At 41.0% G+C, this 17,933-nt stretch overlaps 1 protein-coding gene and 1 long non-coding RNA gene across 3 annotated transcripts in view; one reads left to right on the top strand and one right to left on the bottom strand.

The window, feature by feature from the left end:
* The window catches only part of LOC111969935 (chemokine-like protein TAFA-1), a 282,898-nt gene that overhangs the window by 16,078 nt on the left and 248,887 nt on the right, over positions 1–17,933 (top strand). The gene's annotated exons all lie outside the window — the stretch shown is intronic.
* Positions 1–17,933, bottom strand: part of LOC139028366 (uncharacterized) — a 474,307-nt gene that overhangs the window by 332,329 nt on the left and 124,045 nt on the right. The gene's annotated exons all lie outside the window — the stretch shown is intronic.

Raw genomic sequence — 17,933 nt, 5'->3', positions numbered from 1 at the left:
AGTTCCCACATTTGCTGAGCACTTATTGGCTGCTTTTCCTTCACTCTGTGGTCCACCTCATCCCAAACCATCTCAATTTGGATAAGGTCAGGTGAGTGTGGAGGTCATGTCATCTGATGCAGCACTATCACTCTCCTTCAGCCAGTAGGTGTGTTTTGGGTCATTGTCCTGTTGAAAAACAAATGTTAGTCCCACTAAGCGCAAACCAGATAGGATGGTGTATCGCTGCAGAATGCTGTGGTAGCCATGCTGTTTAAGTGTGCCTTGAATTATAAATAAATCACTGACAGTGTCACAAGAAAAGCATACCCACATCATCACACCTCCTCCATGCTTCATGGTGGGAACCATACATACAGAGATAAACCGTTCACCTACTCTGCATGTCACAAAGACACAGCGGTTGGAACCAAAAATCTAAAAGTTGGACTCATCAGACCAAAGGACAGATTTCCACCGGTCTAATGTCCATTGCTTGTGTTTCTTGGCCCAAGCAAGTCTCTTATTTTTATTAGTGTCCTTTAGTAGTGGTTTCTTTGCAGCAATTTAACCATGGCGGCCTGATTTACGCAGTCTCATCTGAAGAGTTGATGTACAGATGTGTCTCTTACTTGAACTCTGTGAAGCATTTATTTGGGCTGCAATCTGAGGTGCAGTTAACTCTAATGAACTTATCCTCTGCAGCAGAGGTAACTCTGGGTCTTGAGCTGTTCTTGCCATGATATGGACTTGGTCTTTTACCAAATAGGGCTATCTTCTGTATACCCCCCTACCTTGTCACAACACAACTGATTGGATCAAACGCATTAAGAAAGAAAGAAATTCCACAAATTAACTTTTAAGAAGGCACACCTGTTAATTGAAATGCATTCCAGGTGACTACCTCTTGAAGCTGGTTGAAAGAATACCAAGAGTGTGCAAAGCTGTCATCAAGGCAAAGGGTGGCTACTTGGAAGAATCTCAAATATAAAATATATTTTGATTTGATTAACACTTTTTTGGTTACTACATTTTCCATATGTGTTATGATTCTACAGTGTAGAAAATAGTAAAAATAAAGAAAAACCCTTGAATGAGTAGGTATGTCTAATCTTTTGACTGGTAACTGTATAACTACTTTATCTTCAAAGTTGTTTTTATTGACATTCTCATACATTCTTTGGAGTAAATCTTTTTTTGCTTGGAGTTGATTGTAAATGTTTAAGCTCAGCTGCAGCTGCTGTTTTGATCAGAGGTTGAAACTCCCCCCCTGCCCCAGATAGACAAAGAGCACTTTTTAACGGGAGAGGATTCTCAGTGTGGGGAAAGAGTGACTGCAGCATCCTGAATCTATCAGACTAGCTGTTTGGTTGGTACGTAGAACAAGCTCTAGGCTAAACTCCCCATCAGTATGCTATGAGTGCAGGCTGCTTTGATCACATTGGCTCACATGGAAATTACAATTATGTTTCTCTCTCCCTCTCTGGAAACATTCAACAATTAAATCCAGTTCCTTGTCGACTGTGGGGGAAAAAGGGGAGGGTGTCAGTGAGGTGGGTCTGATTTTCCCCGTTTATGTGGCAGTAGACAGTGGTGGAAAAAGTACCCAATTGTCATTATTGAGTAAAAGTAAAGATTCCTTAATACGAAATGACTCAAGTAAAAGTGAGTCACCCAGTAAAATACTACTTGAGTAAAACTCTAAAGGTATTTGTTTTAAAATATACTAAAGGTTCAAAAGGGAATATAATTGCTATAATATACTTAAGTATCAAAAGTAACAGTAAAAGTATAACTCATTTCAAATTCCTTACATTAAGCAAATCAGATGGCACCATTTAAAAACACTCCAACACATAATTTACAAACAAAGCATTTGTGTTTAGTGAGTCCGCCAAATAAGAGACAGTAAGGATGACCAGGGATGTTTTCTTGATAAGTGTGTGAATTTAAACATTTTCCTCTATTGCCTAGCATTAGAAAAGTAACGAGTACTTTTGGGTGTCAGTGAAAATGTATGCAGTGTAAAGTAAATTATTTTCTTCAGGAATGTAGTGAAGAAAAAGTTGTTACAAATATAAATATTAAATTACAGATACACCCCAAAAACTACTTAAGTAGTACTTTAAAGTATTTTACTGAGGTACTTTACACCAGTGGGAGTAGAGTTGTGGCGCTCATTGTCTCCCCAGCCATGTGTCTTTGGAAGCGGCAGAAACAGGCTCCTTTAAGCTTTTAACAATGACTCGCTCCCCGCAGCTGCTGACAACAACAGTATTCCAAACCCCTTTCACCAGGAAACCAGCTGCTGACAACAACAGTATTCCAAACCCCTTTCCCCAGGAACCCAAATCCCAACACCTGTTAAACATTGATGCTATCTATCTGTGATTGTCTCATTCTCCGAGCCATGCTGCACCATGGAGTGAAACGACAGTAATTGAAGCAAAAGGCCCCAAAAAGGCATAGATTTCTCCGACTTGTGATGTCAAGGCAAGTATGTTGATAACGAATTAGCTTTTTAACACGAGAACCGCCTGCACCTAGAGGTCAGCTAAGTTATGGGTGACAAAAATATCCTCCTGTTCTAGCCTTGTGAAAGTTATGGTTAGAGAGATCAGCTCACACACACACACACACACACACACACACACACACACACACACACACACACACACACACACATACACTTCTTCTATCCTAAAAAACTACAATTAATTTCCATTCTGAGAGCAGGACTGTTCAGTCTGAGGGTAAAAGTGTTTTGTCTGAGAGCAGGAGTGTTCAGTCTGAGAGTAAGAGTGTTTTGTCTGAGAGCAGGACTGTTCAGTCTGAGAGTAAGAGTGTTTTGTCTGAGAGTAAGAGTGTTTTGTCTGAGAGCAGGACTGTTCAGTCTGAGGGTAAGAGTGTTTAGTCTGAGAGCAGGACTGTTCAGTCTGAGAGTAAGAGTGTTTTGTCTAAGAGCAGGACTGTTCAGTCTGAGAGTAAGAGTTTTGTCTGAGAGCAGGAGTGTTCAGTCTGAGGGTAAGAGTGTTTAGTCTGAGAGCAGGANGTTTTGTCTGAGAGCAGGAGTGTTCAGTCTGAGGGTAAGAGTGTTTAGTCTGAGAGCAGGACTGTTCAGTCTGAGGGTAAGAGTGTTTAGTCTGAGAGCAGGACTGTTCAGTCTGAGGGTAAGAGTGTTTAGTCAGAGCAGGAGTGTTCAGTCTGAGGGTAAGAGTGTTTAGTCTGAGAGCAGGAGTGTTCAGTCTGAGGGTAAGAGTGTTTTGTCTGAGAGCAGGAGTGTTCAGTCTGAGGGTAAGAGTGTTTAGTCTGAGAGCAGGAGGGTTCTCTACTGTGAAAGTGGATGCAACTCTGATTCTTGGCACAGAAGAGCAACGGATGCATTTATTGTTCAGTGTGCTATGGAGAAGATTGGGATGGTCAATCAGCAGCATGTACTCAGTGAGTACTGTCACTGGCTTATTTTCAAATTCTAGAATGATAGAAAGGCTATGTTAAACTCAGGCTATCTACAACTAACAGTGATAAAGCATTACAATAATTGGTGATGACACGTTACAATACATACAGTATAATCACTATTGGATGTGTTGACATTCACTATCATAATTAAAAACCACTCCAAATGTATGTTGCCTTTATGTTGGCCGGGTGATGGACACTTTTTGTTGTTTTACTGTACTTTCAAGGCCTGTTAAGTGCTCATCAATCTTACTCATGTGCATACTGGCGTTAACTGATCTAACGAGAACTGTTTTCTCGGAATTGAAATGCTATGATGAATATTTGTATTAGAATTGATTTTATAATCTTAGGATGCTCTCTGGTTTCAGCGATCAGACTATGTGATATAAATATACTGTATACAGTGTGTGGAGACGGACGAGAGTGAGATCTCAGATTGATAAACACTTTGGTTTTATGCTTGGCTGTTTTCTGGAATCAAATACAATTGAATGGATAGTCATAATTGAAAAGGGGAAGCGTTAAACAGAATTCAACCGTGATGCATCATATTTACCTGACATAATGCATTACTGTAAGATGCTTTCATCTGGTTCCATACATGGTTTTGATGCTGCGAACATTGTAAACATCTTTTTTTTAAAAGGAACTTTACATGTTACGGTTCATATGTTATGGCTCAAAGCGTTTTAAGATGGCTACAACTTTTGGCAGTCAATACACAAAACAAATAGCCCTGCGTGTGAGTGGTTGTGCTTCTGCCTTGTTGGCTGGACTCAGTCAAACTTGCCTTTGATGCAGTATTTCTGTTTACACAACTTCTGGCCTTGTACACACGTCTTATTTTGAAAACATCCATGTCTATCACATATTCAGAATATTGCAATATTGCCTACTCTATATGCATTATTTTCAAACAAAGGTGTTACATTATTGTTTGATTGACAGGCATGTGTTCTGTACCAGAAAGAAGCCTTGAATGAAGGTAGTGTGGATCTCGATATGGAGGCTGATTTTCATACTGGCTACCTGAGCTCTCTGGCTGAGTAAGTGAATGGTGCAGTAGCTCTCTGTGTTCAGATGAGGGTGTGGATATATCTCTGCACAGGGGAAGTGAAGGTCATGTTGAGCAAGGTACAAATGTAATCCTCAAGCCTGTTCAAGCATCTAACAATGTTTGAAAAACCAGCTTATCCCCTCCTGCAACAGCCAGCTGACAGAATGCCACTGTGCTGTACATGCATACCGAAAATATATGAGAGAGATAGGGGTTTTCAACCTCCATTTCTTTATTTATTTGAATATTTCAGTGACAAATATGCTGGTCAAAGTTGAGGCTGGGATTGAGTAACGAGTTGCCTGACTGCTCCATCACCTACTCAGGAAGTGGCGCCGCTGCCTTCCCATGAGCCTCTGCTCTGTGGCCTCCCCTGCGTCCCCCGCGCCAGGAAGATTGATGGCGCCCTGATTCTGGGCAGCCAATTCTGGTCTCTCAAGAAATAATCCACTACATTGACAGATGAGGGGAATGTGACATGACATACAAGCCCAGCTCAGCTCTCTCCTCACCTGCCAACCAGCACAGTACTGCCAGGAACATTCCTAAAGAGAGCAGGCTGCTGCTGTGGATTTTACTGGACACTCTGCAGCCCAATAGAAGTGTCAAACTGTAACATCCAAAGGTATATGGATAGTTTTTGTTTGCAGGAGTCAGATTGGAATCAAACATTTCTTTACAGTCAGTTTATGTTCAAATGCCACTGAATATTGAATTGTTTCCCTTCCAAATAGAAGTGCATTGTCATTGTGTCTCCTATCAATGCCCACAGGGGGGATATTGAATACAATGGCGAGGCAGTCTTAGATCTCTGAGGGCACTAGCTGATTCCCATTCCAATGTAGGCTACAATATTAAGATTTACAGTATCATACCCCATTATTAGTTCTGATGGAGCCGTCTTCAGCTGTCATTTTGTCAAAACAAATACGGTGTTATCAGACACAATTAGAAGTCAATTGTTTGTTGCAGTGTCGGTGCTAAACTGTCTCTCATTGTTGATTAAATCAGCAGAACTGGTGACAGACAGGTTAGCCAGTTGTTTTCCACATTGTACATGAAGATGCAAGCAGAAGTAAGGATGTGATTAGGAATCACTTGATTCATCCTTGTAAAGAAATATATTCAGAGTGAAATTGTGAGATATAGGCTGCTTCAGGAAGTGGGAGGCTGAGGACTTTGTTTTGGAGCAATTCCTGCTGACTTTTTAATGGTTTATAGCATAAGGTGAATAGGTCATGAATTCCATATTGAAGCTAGTCTCTCATAGAAAGATTATGTGTGTAAACCGAGAGAATCTGTCAGGACCGAAAGGGATGCATAGGATAAGACTAGTAGTAGTTCCAGTGTTTGGGTTTTTCTTCACTTGTTATTTGGTCAAATCATGACTTCGAATTTTGGAAGAGGAGGGGACAATTGACCCGTAACTTGCAAAAAGAGAGGGTGGAGCTCCTCATTCCGATTCCGCTCCTTGTTCTAGCATTTCTTGATCTCTTCTCTTAACATGTATGGACCCAGAACTTACTCAAGCAGCCAACCAATTATGTGATACTTTAGTTCTGGGTTAACCGAGATTATACTGCAGCAAACATGGCTTACCCATAGCATTTATAAAATGGTTAAAATGATTTAATCCATTGATTTTAAACAGATCGTAATGATTAACCTATTCACAGATGATTGGAAGGTGCTTTAATGAGCTTCATGTTCAGTGTACCATGTGATATGCAATACTCCCTCAGTCTGGGAAAACTCTTCAGGCATAAAAAAAAAAAATGAAATTACTATGATTATCCATCATGACATAGAAATAACCACACAGCTAAATTACGCTATTAAAATTGATTCCTAATCACATCCTTAGTTCACAGTCACACCAAGTGGCTGCTTGCATCGTCATGTACAATGTGGAAAACAACTGGCTAACCTGTCAGTACTTTCACCGGTTCTGCTGATTTAATCAACAATGAGAAACAGTTTAGCACCGACACTAGATCAAACAATTGACTTCTTATTGTGTCTGACAACACTATTTGTTTTGTCAAAATGACAGCTGAAGACGCTTCCTCAAAACTAATAGTGATGTATGATACTGTAAATCTTAAATTTTGAAGTGATCAATAGCAGAAAATGAAATGTCAACCGATAAGGTGAAACCTAGCTGTCAATGTTGTTGAATGGAGTCCTATGTTATGATGACCAGATTGACCACCCTCGTAACTGTAAATGTTGTATTGAGGCTTTTTTTATGACCAATGTATATGATTCTGACATCTATTTTGTGGTTTACTTTGACCTTTTCTGCTGTGGGGTCTTTTCTGTAGGATGAGATGTCTGAGTGTAGGTGGGTGGGTTGGTGAACTTTGGGACATCTATGTTTTGGTAAATGAGGACTGGATTGAATTTAGTAAACTTACATTTTTCCATTGCCATGAGGATGGCTAGCTCAGAAGAGGGATGGCTTTCCTGTTTGGAAAACATAGCAATTAGCTACACTATCAAGTACACAATGCATACACCCTTGTAGTTTTGCATGCATTTTACATACAGTGAAAACATGCTCAAACCATATTTAAGTTTTGTCAACATTAATGTAATCCAAATGACTGGTTCACTTATGCAGCTTCGATTTACAAGCTTTTTCAAACTGCCAAAGGGCAAACAAGCAGATTTACAAATACGTACACACTACCCACAGGCAAATAACATCTCACTATGAGTTTTCTTGTTTTTGTTTGGCCATTAATCTGATTAATTTCACACCCACTTTTAATTGCAATAATTAATTTGTGCGTGAATGGATGGTGGAATCAGAATTCAATTCAATTCCGCTCACTTGAATGGATGGCGACTTAATCCGATTTGAGCAAATTGGTTAAAAAGGAAACATTTGATCAGGTTGGCAGCAATGTGTCAAGGACTTCTCACCACGGTTCACTGAAAAAGAGTGGTCTTGGTAGATTCAATTCGTACCGTGGTGCGGTTCGCTGCCGGTGAGAACGCAGTCCGGACCAAATACAGGAAAATGACCATTATTATTAGTTGTTTGACTGTAAGCATTTAATGAAATGCACACAGCATCATAACTTGAGATCTCTGAAACATTCTGTGAGTAGCAACGCATTTATGAGTGCATCCAATGCAGATTAAGGGAGACGGGGGCTAAACCGGAGATATAGGCTACTAAATATAGAGTGGTTATCTAATATAATATTAAAGTGGCTATTGCGTGGTTTCCTCCTGGATGTTGTTTCAAGACCAAAGCTAAAGTAATATCAAGATTGGGATACACAAGTAATGCTTCTTGATCAAATAGCCCTTTCACAATCTGGAGGTGTGTTGGGCCATTGTTCTGTTGAAAAAACAAATGATAGTCCTGACTACCCCATAAAGCTGGTTGAGAGAATGTCAAGAGTGTGCAAAGCTGTCATCGAGGCAAAGGGTGGCTACTTGGAAGAATCTCAAATATAACATATATTTTGATTTGTTTAACACTTTTTTGGTTACGACATGATTCCATGTGTTATTTCATAGTTTTGATGTCTTCACTATTATTCTACAATGTAGAAAATAGTAAAAATAAAGAAAAACCCTTGAATGAGTAGGTGTGTCCAAACTTTTGACTGGTACTGTACATAAAGGAATATTAGTGGGAATATAGCCATAATATAATTAAGAGAAAGGAGTATGGAATATATTTGAAAAGCCAATGTTTTTTAAATACATTGAAATGAAGCCGCCCCGTGTGTGGATATTTCAAAAAATTTGATAGTTCTTACTTTTATTGTGCAATTAGTTTTTTACTTGATTGGAGAAAGAAAAACACTAACGTGGCCAGTACGGTGCAATAAACTTGATTGAACTATTTACGGAAAATATATACACAATAATACATATAGGAGCAAACAGGTCTGAATATCAGGACGTACAACTACAACACTTTTCGACTACTAACTAATGTGCACATTGCATCTGAAACCGTTCTTTAGAGATTGCAACCACTCTATCCCCACGACAAGTGTGTTTAGGGCTCCATCTGCATTCATTCCACCTGGGCTTATTGACCCAGCTGTGGATACAGAGCATTCAGAAAGTATTCAGACGCCTTGACTTTTTCCTCATTTTGTTACCTTACAGCCTTATTCTATTCAATTGTTTTTTGTGTCTTTCATCAATCTACACACGATATCCCATAATGACAAAGCAGCGATTACAGCCTCAATTCTTCTTGGGTAAGACAGGTTTGGCACACCTGTATTTGGGGAGTTTAGCCATTGTTCTCTGCAGATCCTCTCAAGCTCTGTCAGGTTGGATGGGGAGCTTCGCTGCACAGCTATTTTTAGGTCTCTCCAGAGATGTTCGATCGGGTTCAAGTCCGGGCTCTGGCTGGGCCACTCAAGGACATTCAGACACTTGTCCTGAAGCCACTCCTGTTATTGTCTTGGCTGTGTGCTTAGGGATGTTGTCCTGTTGGAAGGTGAACCTTAGCCCCAGTCAGGTCCTGAGCGCTCTGCAGCAGGTTTTCATCAAGGCTCTCTCTGTACTTTGCTCCGTTCATCTTTCACTCAATCCTAACTAGTCTCCTAGTCCCTGCCGCTGAAAAACATCCCCACAGCCTGATGCTGCCGCTACCATGCTTCACTGGTGCCAGGTTTCCTTCAGACGTGATGTTTGGCATTTAGGCCAAAGAGTTCAATCTTCGTTTCATCAGACCAGAGAATCTTGGTCTGAGTACTTTAGATGCCTTTTGGCAAACTCCAAGCACGCTTTCATGTGCTTTTTACTGACGAGTGGCTTCCGTCTGGCCGTTCTCCCATAAAGGCCTGATTGGTGGAGTGCTGCAAAAATGGTTGTCCTTCTGGAATGTTCTCCCATCTCCACAGAGGGACTCTGGAGCTCTGTCAGAGTGACAATTGGGTTCTTGGTCACCTCCTTGACCAAGGCCTTTCTCCCCCGATTGTTCAGTGTGGCCTGGTGGCCAGCTTTAGGACTTGTCTTGGTGGTTGCAAACTTCTTCCATTTAAGAATGATGGAGGCCACTGTGTTCTTAGGGACCTTCAATGCTTCAGAATTGTTTTGGTACCCTTCCCCAGATCTGTGCCTTGACACAATCCTGTCTCAGATCTCTACGTACAATTCCTTCAAACTCATGGCTTGATTTTTGCTCTGACATGCACTGTCAACTGTGGGTCCTTATATAGACATGTGTGCCTTTCCAAATCATGCCCAATCAATTGAATGGACTCCAATCAACCTGTAGAAACATCTCAAGGATAATCAATGGAAATCAATTTCGAGTCTCATAGGAAAGGGTCTGAATACTTATGTAAATAAGGTATTTCAGTTTTTTTTATACATTTCCTAAAAATTCAAAACAAATATTTTCACTTTGTCATTATGAGGTATTGTGTGTAGAAAATGTATAATTTAATCAATTTTAAAATATGGCTGTAATGTAACAAAATGTGGAAAAAGGGAAGGGGTCTGAATACTTTCCCATTCCACTGTATGTACTACAGACTGGTGCGTAAAGACATATCCAAGCTAGTGGCCTCTATCCCTTATGTAAAGAATACCATTACCCGCTCGGAGAAATGTCCCACTGGGCACACACTCATTGAATCAATGTTGTTTACACTTAATTTTAATGAAATTACGTTGAACCAGCATGGAATAGACAATGAATTGATGTCTGTGCCCAGTGGGAAGCCCTTAAATCTCCAGAATGACACCTCTATAGCCATTCACACAGCGGACAAGGGAGGCACTGTACAAGACTACGCCTTGTATAAGACTGAAGTACTCAGGGAACTGAATGATCAGAGGTTCTATAAGAGACTCACTACATTCCAACAAAACAGCTTTTGGCTGTAATCGAACAGACTGTCACCAAGGGCATGCGTAATGGTGATATCACCTAACGAGAACACAGATTATCGGTGTGTAAAAACAGCTCCACGCAGGTAATCTCCATTCCCTAAAATACTGTTTAATTAGATAAATCCCCAAAGGGACAGGACAAATCTTCTTTGTGATATCAGACCAGGTTTGGCAGAAGGTTTGGCTTCAAATGCCCTGATTGATAAATATGGCCCTATGTATTATGACACTTTTGTTTACCAAAGACCCCACAATTTAGACATTAGTTAAACGTCTTCCTTCTAATAAAAACGACTCCATGTCTTGATTTGCACGCTTTGTACAAAATAATAAAATGCAGTGGGACAGGATATTTCTAAATGTAGCTCTTTATTACCTAGCTATAACTGTTCACGTGTCTCATACCATGATCAACGGAAGATGAGCTCATCACCTGGGTGGTCTTAACCAATCAGAGCGCAGTAATATATGGTATGGTAAAGTGCATCCAATTACAATTCAGTATGTTTACAGATATGAATATTACATCCCCCTTCTTTTAAAACAAAAATAGAAATGTTCAACATATTCTACCGTTTCTTTTGAATACATGCTCTGTCGTTTGAACTCAAGGTAAGTAACAATTTATACTGCATACTGCACCAACTAAATCAACATAACAGACTCTGAAACCAGGGGCGAAAATCTGAGATCAACCTTGGAGGGGACAATTACATTAAATTTTCTCAAGAGCAATTCCTGAGGGGGACACCAAAAGTAGTGCTGTAACACATAGCATACMTTGTTAAATGTATATTGAGGAACKATAATTCCTACAACTGGATAATTGATAGGTACAGTAGTTAACTGAAGGGTTTRCCCAACTTGTTCAAATGTTTAAATCATTATAATTCTACTACTAATAATAGTTATAGCAGTGCTCCTTACCAGTCCAGTATGTATGCAGGTATTCGTACTTACAACCAGTCATTAAATATGTGCCACCTGGCCTGGAGTCTACTACAATATCTTTGCAAGAACAAAAAGCTTAAAATAAGTACCAGTTCTAAAAGCAAAATAACTATTCAATGAAAAACTCAAATAAATCAAACAAAATATCCTTCAGTCAGTGGTCTCAACTCTTCAAACAGCAGCTATGGCAAGTATGTCGCAACAAAGTATGCAATTTTAAATAAAATAAACATGAAATAAATCATTGTGTAAGTGTACTGAAAACTACTAAACAAGAACCTACAGGCCAGAGAAAGACAAGCTAGAACGGTACACCAACACAGTGATAGGTAAATCGAGGGTGAGTTGCCTCTGCCAAAGACCATGAGTAATAGGGTCACTTAGTAATTCCCTGCTGCTGTTTCATACCTGCTTGGACTGTTTTGAAATACATATAGTTCTAACACACAAAGAGTTTTCGTATGAAAACATAAAGGAACGCTGTATTCATTACCTTCCTTTAAAACCATGCACCTCTTTCTTTCTCTCTCATTCTATTTTTTTTCTCTCTCTCTCTCTCTCTCTCCTCTCTCTCTTCTCTCTCTCTCCTCTCTTTAGGCGCATGGCGTTTCTACGCCACTAATCTCACCCGCCAGACCCTGGAGTCGACCGTGATTAAATACAGCCACGCATCCGTATCCTCACCGATGTACAGGTATTGGATTTATCAATAGTAAATCCAGCGCCTAGATTTTAATTGTCCCCGTCTGCTCCTCTCCGTTTCAGCTGAGACGGAATCCAGCCATCGCTGCCTCCAATCGATCCCCACCACTCTGACTTTGCACATACCTATCTCACTCTCAGCTCTGAAGGTTATATTGAGATTGTCCATACAGTATCTATGTATGAGGCCTTACGGGCCTGAGATTGATTGTTATTGGTTATCCAAGCCAATAGATTTGTTTAGTTATTAGTAATAACAATACTGAATGGTATGAGATGTCTATATCAGGATCTAACTGCCGAATAAAATTACGCTCTACAAAGAAATTGTCTTTAATCACAAGTTGGGCACCACGTAATCATCTTTCATTCACCATTACACCTTGGTATAAACTCTTGACAAGACCTATGGGTATATCTCCAACATTGTTCTGGTACTAAACTTATCTGGAGACATACTAACTCGCATAGATCATAGGGAGTTTTTCTCGTCGAGTGTGCCATAACAACACTATAATCGTGAACGATAATGTATACGAATACATGGTTTCCTGCATAACACGCAACAAGTGCTTTCTCAGTAAAGACGATTGATCTAGTCTATAGATCTGGAATAAGAACGGGGAGTGTGTTGAGCAAGGTCCTATGGCAGAAGACCGCTCTAAATGGCTACAAACACACATTCTTGCTCGCACCACTCCCCCTAGCCCTCGAATGAAACGGTGGCAGCCAGTACCTAGTCATCTTATGGTACAAACACAGACAATACATGTTGATTGCGTGAACTGATATTCTGGGCTAAGATTAGTTGCGAGGACAACTAACTTGGAGAGCGCAGTCAAAAGAACGCAAGTATACACATGATGTTTCCGCGGTTTTCCATCAAAAACTATTAACACAAATGTCCATTTGCCGCCTCTGGTAGCGACGTGACCATATCGAGCACATTGCGCTGCGCATTCTGAAGCACTGTGATTTGTACTCGATCTATCAAAACAATTCTCACAAGGTCACACTGTATGCTTAGCCACCGACCAACACTCCCTGTGTACGAGAGCGTCTATGAGCACAATAGATGGTCTGCATATAGGTCAATTCTCATTATCTACACGTCAGGACATGGTTAGCGAGTCACTTAAGGCTGTTTCAGTGAGATGAAATAGAGCTACGACAGAGACCACGGCATGTATGGAGTACTACTCCATACAAGTCTATATCAATGCAGACAATTGCAACGAGATCGGAAAAGATCACCTTAATCGTTCAAGGCTCTCTTGATGCCAAGACTGCCTCACAGCTACATATGAAGGACTCTAGTTTCCTGGTCTACCATTGCATAAGCCCATGTGTCAGAACTATTTCTCAAATTCTTGGATGGGACTTGGGACACATGTGGTAGTAAGTTCGTGAGTAGCGGTCGCGTCACTTGTTAACCACGTATATCAAGTAAAACTGTGGATCATGCTCTAATCACTAGCACTTCTATATGTAAAGTCAACACACTCCTGTGGAGTATTTAAGCCAGAATGCCCAACGTGTCATTGCGTCCTAAGTGGAGGAGACTAACTTATCAATGAGCTTGTGAATCCGCTGCTACCTGGACCTATAAGCAATGCACAGCAAAAGCTAAGTCCTCGAGAGACTACCAACAATATATCTATATGTACAATCAGACACACTGCGGAAGTATCACCTGGGGCTAGTTTCCCATACGCAACAAACACAATAGCAATCAAACGCTGGATTACTAAGTCAAGATGAAGACAAATGAGATATATAGGATTGTCATGCTTGTTGGGTGCTGCAGCTTGTCTACAAATTGACTTATAAATGAGAACGTTGTGTGTCGCGTGGGATCTGCGAGCAATTCCTTGAATTTGTGACAATTAGTATATGGATATATTTTTTTTTTTCAAGATCCTGTATGTCTCCAGTTCCTATTATTAACCTTCTCACCGACCTAGAGAGTAAAGGCAAGCATCAAAAGCTCATTTGGACTCAAATAGATGTTTGCTTATATTGGCTCTTATAAATTAAACCCTTGTCTCACACAGTGAAAAACCACACCTGTGTGGAAAGACCACCTGGTTTTCAATGTACTTCTCTACTTCTTCTTTATCATTTAGACCGCAATGTGTTTACTTATACTTGTAGCCAGGGCAGTACAACTGATATGACGCGATAAGGGCCCCCCACGTACGCGACTCTTTTGCATAACGAGTCTCAACACTAGCCCAATAGACACTGATCTGTGCCAGTATTAAGTTTGCATGGTTACTAATATAAATTAAGTCCGATGAGACTTGTGGTCATCGCTATAATGAGGTTGTGTTCTGAGAGAAATGCCATCGCACGTCGTTGTGTAACTGCGACAGACGTTCGTTGTGCTCGACAAGCGCGAAAACTCAGACGCGAGGACACTTATACATTCTAGCGCTGCTACGTGGATTAATTTAAAAAGCTAGGGATACAAGGGGTGATACCCTTGGTCCGCCGTTGATGGTCTAGTAAGACAAAGAAATGTCATTGATCTGCTTCTGAGAAGTGCGTCTCTCCCTTGCTGCTACTAGTTGAGGTACCTGTTCTCAACAATGAGCTAATGGTAGTCTTAAGTCTGTGTAGTCGCATTCTAGGGGAGGAAATACACTCGTAGACAAGACTTACAACTCATAAAAACGGTGTCCCATCATTAGCAATGTGTTGACAGACAGTGGATTGCATAATGCCTGATGTCATTAGCAACCATAAATCAATCAAATGTTTAATTAGCACAATGCGCCTAATACACACAGGTAGACCCTCAGTGAAATGCTTACTTACGAGCCCCTAAACGACAGTGCAGTTATCAAAAAAATACCAGATAAGAATACGGAGAATAACAAGTAACAAGTAATTAAAGAGGAGCAGTAAACATGTATACAGGGGGGTGGTGACTGGTACAGAGACCTGCAGTGTGCGGGGGCACCGGTTAAGTTGAGGTAGAAATGTAATCATTGTATGGTAGAGTTAATTAAAGCGACTATGCATAGATGACCAACAGAGAGTGGCCAGTGGTGTTGGTGAAGAAGGGAGGCCTGTGAATAGTCTGGGTGGCCAATTTCACTTAGATGTTCAGAGAGTCTTATGGCTTGAAGGGTAGAAGATGTTAGAAGACTCTTGGACCACACTTGGCGCTCCGGCTACCACTTCCTGTGTGGTAGCAGAGAGAGAGAGAGAGAGGAGTCCTTTGACAAGTTATTTCAGGCCTTCATTTGGACACCCTTTTGCCTGTTATACTGGAGTCCTGGATGGCAGGAGCTTGGTCCCCCAGTGAAATTACTGGGCCTTTCGCAACTAATCCCCTTTGTACTGGCTTCAGTCGGAGGCTCGAGCAGTTGCCATATCAGGCAGTGACTGTCAACCAGTCAGGATGCTCTCTATGGTGCGCTGTAGAACCCTTTGAGGAATCTTGAGGACCATGCGAAATCTTTACATCTCCTGAGGAATTGAATAGGTTTTCGTGTGCCCGCTTCAACGACTGACATGGTGTGTGGCTGGACCATGCTAGTTTGTTGATGATGTGTGGACACCAAGTGAACGTGAAGCTGCTCATACGCTGTCGTGCATCGGTCATGCCTCGGCTCCTCTTTTTCCTGTAGCCCACAATCACTCCTTTATCTTGATCACAATTGAGGATAGGTTGTTTATTCGGCACCCATGGCCAGGTCTCTGACCTCCTCCCTATAGGCTGTCTCGTTGTTGTAAGGTGTTCGAGGCGCACCACTGTTTGTGTCATCGGCAATTTAATGGATCGTTGGAGTCTTGCCTGGCCGTGCAGTTCATTGAATGAACAGGGAGTACAGTGATGGGGCCGAAGCACAACACCTTGAGGGGCCTCTGTGTTGAGGATCAAGTCGTGGCGGATCGTGTTGTTACCTGTACACTTACCAGCTGGGGCGGCCTCGGAATCCCAGGAATCCAGTTGCAGGAGGGAGGTTTCAGTCCCAGGGTCCCCTAGCTCAAAATTTGATTAGCTTTGTGGGTCACCATGGTTGTTTGAACTCTGGAGCTGGTGAGTCAATGAACACCCTCACATAGGTGCTCCTTCTGTCAGTTGGGAAAGGGCAGTGTGAGTGCCATAGAACCTGCATTCTTCTGTGGATGATGTTGGGGTGGTATGTCAAATTGGAGTGGGTCTAAGTTTCTGTTGATGATGGTGTTTTGATGGCAGCCATGAACCACCCATTTCAAGTCATTTCCATGGCTATCGATATGGCTTTTTATGTACGCCCTTCTATACGGTGTTGGTTTTTTCCAAAGTCCTGGCTTGGCTGTAGTACTAGGGTACTCACTAGAACCGAACAGATTCAGCAGTCGTCTCGCCGTTTTCGGTTTATCTTGAACTATCTGAAACTCTTGTTTTTAATTGGCAAATAATACGACCAGAAAACATCAACAACCAACCATTCTGAGACTAATTATTGAATCTTGTTTATCTCTCAATAAAAAAACCTTTTACTACATTTTTATTGTTTGCACTTACTGTTCCTTTCCGTTCTAGTCTTTATGGCAAATTAATGAAAATTTGTAATAATTCACTGAGATGCAAGATTTACCCTAACTTTAGCAGATTTGGATCGGACATCTTTGAATATTGATAACCCATAGCCCTCCCAACTTCCATGTCGGGTATAACGGTATCATTCCCCTCTTGGACCCAACCTATATTGCTCAGTATTAAGCTGGAGTGCTATAGGGTTGACGGCAGCTAGTATGGTAGCGATGGTTTCCTAACTACCGGTACCCAAAACTACACAATTAATCACAACAGCAATACCATTGCCGTAACAAATCTTAGTTTAGTCACCAGTTTAAGTTGAGAGTGGGGGTATCCATGGCATTTTCCAATTAGTCCCTATTTTAACAGTCAAAAAAATTGAGAACCTTTCATAATGTTGCCAAACAAAGACTCACAAACTTACCTGAGACTCCCTGTCTGCCAGTCTGTCCTGCATATCTGTCCCCAGCTCTGCTGTCTGTGTGCCATCTGTTGCCTGCTCTGCCTAATGACATCATTGTGAAACATTCCCATTAGCATTTCACTTCTTTCTTATGAACATTTTATCAACTAGTCTTTGAGATATTAGGATACTAGAGTTCTTACTATGCGTTTTGGTGTACTGACAAATACTCTTGATGTCCGTCTTTTCTAAATGTTCGCCATTTTTCTACCTGGCTGGCTGGCTGGCCTAGCTGCACACACACACATTTACACAACACATGCTGCAACCTTTTGTAATTTAAATAGTTTGTTTCATATTGGCTGGCTTCCAACAATAGCTGAATTTGTAAAGCTAGTGAGCACCAATCCGTTTCTGTGTGTTTGCTATAATCTTTGCTACCTGGTTAAATAAAGGTTAAATAAAATAAAATAAAAAAAGTTCACTAGCGACAATTTATCTTTTGCAACGAGACCATTATATATATTTAAGACAATGGTAGAAGAAGTGTAGTTCTGTTCTGTTCAGTTTGGACTTCAGTTATCGCTAACCTTATCACAGGGACGTCGAAGCACTACAGCTGCATGCTGATCTTGAATAAACTGATGATAGCAAAGATTCCATCTTTGACGACGCCACATAAATGGAATAGGTTAGCTAGCTTGATAGTTAATGTTTGCTTTAGTTTGCGCGCTAGCTCTGCAAATTCAGCTAGTGTGTGAACCCTGCAACATAAAAATAAATAAATAACATTGCTATGGACCTGCTATGGATTGACTGGATTAACCTCACGTCAGTTACGTACATGTCCCTTTTCGGACAGTAGTTAGAACCCTCTATTACCTTGCCAGCTAAAGAACTGGCAGTGGATCAAACCATTGTGAGGCAAAGGGCGGGGGGGTCGCAAATTTTTGAAACTT

The sequence above is a fragment of the Salvelinus sp. IW2-2015 genome, linkage group LG11, assembly GCF_002910315.2.
Source record: "Salvelinus sp. IW2-2015 linkage group LG11, ASM291031v2, whole genome shotgun sequence".
Taxonomy (NCBI): domain Eukaryota; kingdom Metazoa; phylum Chordata; class Actinopteri; order Salmoniformes; family Salmonidae; genus Salvelinus; species Salvelinus sp. IW2-2015.
This window is presented reverse-complemented; position numbering and strand designations above follow the sequence as displayed.